Consider the following 5,915-nt stretch of genomic DNA (forward strand, 5'->3'; position numbering starts at 1 on the left):
GTTCATGCATGGATTGGCAGACTTACTATTGTCAAGATGTCAATTCTACCCAAAGCAATAGGCAGATTCAATGCAATCCCAATCTAAATTCCAACAGAATTCTTTGCAGATTGGAAAAACCAGTTGTCAAATTTATACGGAAAGTTAAGGAGTCCCTAATAACCAAAGCCATCTTGAAAAAGAATGAAGGTGGAGGACTCACACTTCCAAATTTTAAAACTTATTACAAAGCTACAGAAATAAAACAGCATGATAATTGCTGTTACCAGTATCCTGGTAGGGCTTTTTCTGTAGATCTACATCATTGGAAATGACTCAAAGAGTAACTCTGTGGTTTCGCTTTACTCACAAAACTATTTGTGAGATCTGTGGGAAGGCACTACAAGACAGAGCATTGCTAAAAGTCTGAAAGATATAATTAGCTTCAATGTAGTTATTTTAAGTTATTTGGTTTTTCTTATGCCTTTGTTTGATTATGGTTTGTTAATTTTCTTGAGGTATGATAGGAACATGTTGGAAGCAATGCAGCTATTTTAGATTATTTGTTTTTCTTATTCCATTGTTTGGTTATGGTTTATATATAAAAGTATGAAAGATCTAACAGTTAATTTTTTTGACCTTTAGGTATGGGTATCTCAGGGGACTAGACTTTAGGTATGGTAACCTTTAGGAGTGAGTGAGATACAAACTCATGATAAGAAGTCTGAAATTGAAAACCTTGCAGATCTACCAATTCTGATCTAAAGTGGGAAATTTTTGATACATCAGTTGTCCATACATGAGTGGAGATAAAAAGAAAGCCAACTAAAAGAACTATGACAAGGCTGACTGACAACAGTTGTGGATTCCTTTTAAAAGGGTATCTTGAAGATAAATCTTGGCTAAAGGTTGAGAGTAACTAAGGAAACCCTGATGAGCAGTGGAATGAAACTCAACATGTGGAATCCTTAAATAAAAATTTATTGACTTTAAATAATATTGCCTAATGCTACATGTAATGAAACTCGATAATGAAGAAAATCAGAAAAACAAAAACAAAAACAAAACCAGCATGGTACAGGCACAGGGATAGACATATAAATCAATAGAATCAAATTAAGAGTTCAGAAATTAACCCTCATCTCTATCGCCAATTGATTTTTGACAAGGGTGCCAAGTCCACTCAATTGGGGAAGAATAGTCTGCATAAATGGTGCTGGAAAAACTGGATATCTATATGCAAAAGAATGAAGGTGGACCCTTCCATCACACCATATGCAAAAATTAACTGCAAATGGATCAAAAGTGTAAATATAAGAATCAAAATTATAAAACTCCTAGAAGAAAACATAGGGAAGCACCTTCAGGACCTTGTGTTAGGCAGTGGTTTCTTAAACTTTACACAAAAAGCATAAGAAATAAAAGAAAAAAATAGAGAAATGGTACTTCATCAACATTAAGAACTTTTGTGCATCAAAGGACTCCATCAGGAAGGTAAACAGGCAAACTACAGAATGAGAAAAAATATTTGGAAACCACATAGCTGATAAGGATTTAATATCCAAAATATATAAAGCAATCCTTGAACTCAACAATCAAAAGACAAACAACCCAATTTTAAAATGGACAAAAGACCTGTGTGGTGACTTGAAGCTGCATGCACTCCAGAAAGATGTGTTCTTAAATTTAATCCATTCCTGTGGGTGTGAACCCATTGTAAGAAGGACCTTTTGAGGCTACTTCAGTTAAGGTGTCACCCACCTCATTTAGAATGGGTCTCAATCCTCTTACTGGAGTCCTTGTACTTAAGAATGAAATTCTGGCAAAAAGAGAGAAAGCCATGGAAACAAGAAGGTGAAAGTAATGAAACCCAGAAGAGAGGGGAGACACCAGCAGACACTGTCACATGCCTTGCCATGTGGCAGAGGAGCCAAGGATTGCCAGCAGCTTGTCTTTGGGAAGAAAGTATTGCCTTAATGATGCCTTCATTTGGACACTGTCATAGCTTCAGAACTGTAGGCTTATAAGCTAATAAACTTCCATTTTTTAAACTGAAACCATTTCATGGTAAATTACTTTAAGCAGCCTAGGAAACTAAAGCAACTGAATAGACATTTCTCCAAAGAATATATACAAATGGCCTAGAATCACATGAAAAGATGCACAATATCATTAGCCTTTTGCGAAATGCAAGTCAAATCCTCAACGAGACACCATTTCACGCTCACTTTAATGGCTACCATTTAAAAAATGGGAAATAAGTATTGGAGAGGATATGTAGAAATAGGAACATTCTTTCATTGTTGTTGGGAGTGTAAAATGGTGTGGCCACTGTGGAAGACAGTTTGGTGGTTCCTCAGAAAGTTAAGTATGGAATCACCATATGACTTGGCAATTCCATTTTTAGGTATATACCAAAAAGAATTGACAGCAGGGAGTCAGTTATTTGCACACTGATGTTCTTAGCAGTATTATTCACAATTGCTGTAAGATGGAAGTAACCCAAGTGTCTATCAACAAGCGAATGAATAAACAACATGTGATATATACACATAATGGAATCTTATGCACCCAAAAAAATAATGAAGTTCTGATACATACAACCACATGGATGAACCTTGTCTTCAACATCATACTGAGTAAAATGAGCCAGATGCAAAATGACAAATACTGAATGATCTCACTGATATAAGATGATTACAATAAGCAAATTTATGGAGTCCAAAACTAAAATACAGGTTACCAGAGTCAGGGTGAGGGATGTATGGGGAATTGATGCTTATTGGTAGAGAGTTTCTGTTTGAGGTGATGGAAAAGTTTTAGTAATGGACGGTGGTCTTGGTGGCATAACATTGTGAATGTGATTAACACCATTGAAATAAATATTTGAATGTGGTTAAAGGGGATATTTTAATTTTTATTCTAGTAATATAAATAAAAATTTAATTATTATTATGGTAATATAAATGAAGAAAAAAATTAAAATAAAAAATCATTGGACTATAACTACAAACAGTAAACCCTAGTATAAGCTCTGGACTAAAGTTAATAGAATAATTAAAATATGACTATTTTAACAATTGTAACAGTTTACAATTCTAGGGAACTGTAAACTGTTAATAATGCAAAGTATTAATAATAAGGAAAACTGTGTAAGGGAGTTATATGGGATCTCTCTATATTCTACCTGATTTTGCTGTAAGCCTACAACTTCTCTAATAAAAATTTTTTTTTAATTTGAATTTTGTTAACTCTGGTGAAATACAATTGGATTCCTTACCTAATTCCCTATACAGCATATGTTTTCGTATTTCTATAGCATTGGAACCATATATCCATCAATCAACTAAATGCAATCAATGTATTACTTGTGTAATTAAAAATACGAAAAAGGAAATGATAGCTGGGTCAAGATGGTGGCATAGAGACATGTGGAATTTAGTTAGCTCTCTAGAGCAACTAGTAAATAGCCAGAAACAACTACTAAAGAGTCTGGAACAACTGCTGGGGGACAACCGTGACAGTTCACCCATCGTACAACAGCCTGGATTGGGTGGAATGGCTGAGATCAAAGCATAAAAACTGTAAGTATGGAAAAGCTAGTTATCAAATTTATTTGGAAAGGGAAGATGCCTCGAATTGCTAAAGACACTCTAAAAAAGAAAAACGAAGTGGGAGGACTTACACTCCCTGACTTTGAAGCTTATTATAAAGCCACAGTTGCCAAAACAGCATGGTACTGGCACAAAGATAGACATATAGATCAATGGAATCGAATTGAGAATTCAGAGATAGACCCTCAGATCTATGGCCGACTGATCTTTGATAAGGCCCCCAAAGTCACTGAACTGAGCCATAATGGTCTTTTCAACAAATGGCGCTGGGAGAGTTGGATATCCATATCCAAAAGAATGAAAGAGGACCCCTACCTCACCCCCTACACAAAAATTAACTCAAAATGGACCAAAGATCTCAATATCAAAGAAAGTACCATAAAACTCCTAGAAGATAATGTAGGAAAACATCTTCAAGACCTTGTATTAGGCGGCCACTTCCTAGACTTTATACCCAAAGCACAAGCAACAAAAGAGAAAATAGATAAATGGGAACTCAAGCTTAGAAGTTTCTGCACCTCAAAGGAATTTCTCAAAAAGGTAAAGAGGCAGCCAACTCAATGGGAAAAAAATTTTGGAAACCATGTATCTGACAAAAGACTGATATCTTGCATATACAAAGAAATCCTACAACTCAATGACAATAGTACAGACAGCCCAATTATAAAATGGGCAAAAGATATGAAAAGACAGTTCTCTGAAGAGGAAATACAAATGGCCAAGAAACACATGAAAAAATGTTCAGCTTCACTAGCTATTAGAGAGATGCAAATTAAAACCACAATGAGATACCATCTAACACCGGTTAGAATGGCTGCCATGAAACAAACAGGAAACTACAAATGCTGGAGGGGATGTGGAGAAATTGGAACTCTTATTCATTGTTGGTGGGACTGTATAATGGTTCAGCCACTCTGGAAGTCAGTCTGGCAGTTCCTTAGAAAACTAGATATAGAGCTACCATTCGATCCAGCGATTGCACTTCTCGGTATATACCCGGAAGATCGGAAAGCAGTGACACGAACAGATATCTGCACGCCAATGTTCATAGCAGCATTATTCACAATTGCCAAGAGATGGAAACAACCCAAATGTCCTTCAACAGATGAGTGGATAAATAAAATGTGGTATATACACACGATGGAATACTACGCGGCAGTAAGAAGGAACGATCTGGTGAAAACATATGACAACATGGATGAACCTTGAAGACATAATGCTGAGCGAAATAAGCCAGGCACAAAAAGAGAAATATTATATGCTACCACTAATGTGAACTTTGAAAAATGTAAAACAAATGGTTTATAATGTAGAATGTAGGGGAACTAGCAGTAGAGAGCAATTAAGGAAGGGGGAACAATAATCCAAGAAGAACAGATAAGCTATTTAACATTCTGGGGATGCCCAGAAATGACTATGGTCTGTTAAATTCTGATGGATATAGTAGGAACAAGTTCACAGAAATGTTGCTATATTATGTAACTTTCTTGGGGTAAAGTAGGAACATGTTGGAAGTTAAGCAGTTATCTTAGGTTAGTTGTCTTTTTCTTACTCCCTTGTTATGGTCTCTTTGAAATGTTCTTTTATTGTATGTTTGTTTTCTTTTTAACTTTTTTTTTCATACAGTTGATTTAAAAAAGAAGGGAAAGTTAAAAAAAAAAAAAAGAAAGAAAAACAAGGAAAAAAAAAAAGATGTAGTGCCCCCTTGAGGAGCCTGTGGAGAGTGCAGGGGTATTCGCCTAACCCACCTCCATGGTTGCTAACATGACCACAGACATAGGGGACTAGTGGTTTGATAGGTTGAGCCCTCTACCATAAGTTTTACCCTTGGGAAGATGGTTGCTGCAAAGGAGAGGCTAGGCCTCCCTATATTTGTGCCTAAGAGTCTCCTCCTGAATGCCTCTTTGTTGCTCAGATGTGGCCCTCTCTCTCTGGCTAAGCCAACTTGAAAAGTGAAATCACTGCCCTCCCCCCTACGTGGGATCAGACACCCAGGGGAGTGAATCTCCCTGGCAACATAGAATATGACTCCCGGGGAGGAATGTAGACCCGGCATCGTGGGACGGAGAACATCTTCTTGACCAAAAGGGGGATGTGAAAGGAAATGAAATAAGCTTCAGTGGCAGAGAGATTCCAAAACGAGCCAAGAGGTCACTCTGGAGGGCACTCTTACGAACACTTTAGACAACCCTTTTTAGGTTCTAAAGAATTGGGGTAGCTGGTGGTGGATACCTGAAACTATCAAACTACAACCCAGAACCCATGAATCTCGAAGACAGTTGTATAAAAATGTAGCTTATGAGGGGTGACAATGGGATTGGG

The 5,915-nt window shown here is 36.8% G+C and overlaps 1 non-coding gene across 1 annotated transcript; it reads left to right on the forward strand.

Annotated features, from left to right (window-relative positions):
- The first annotated feature begins 263 nt into the window (after positions 1-263).
- On the forward strand, positions 264-392 carry LOC119530710. The gene has a single exon (XR_005216099.1). It is a non-coding gene; the product is annotated as a small nucleolar RNA SNORA18 (small nucleolar RNA).
- Positions 393-5,915: the final 5,523 nt, after the last annotated feature.

The sequence above is a fragment of the Choloepus didactylus genome, chromosome 3 (genome assembly GCF_015220235.1).
Source record: "Choloepus didactylus isolate mChoDid1 chromosome 3, mChoDid1.pri, whole genome shotgun sequence".
NCBI classification, from domain to species: Eukaryota; Metazoa; Chordata; class Mammalia; order Pilosa; family Megalonychidae; genus Choloepus; species Choloepus didactylus.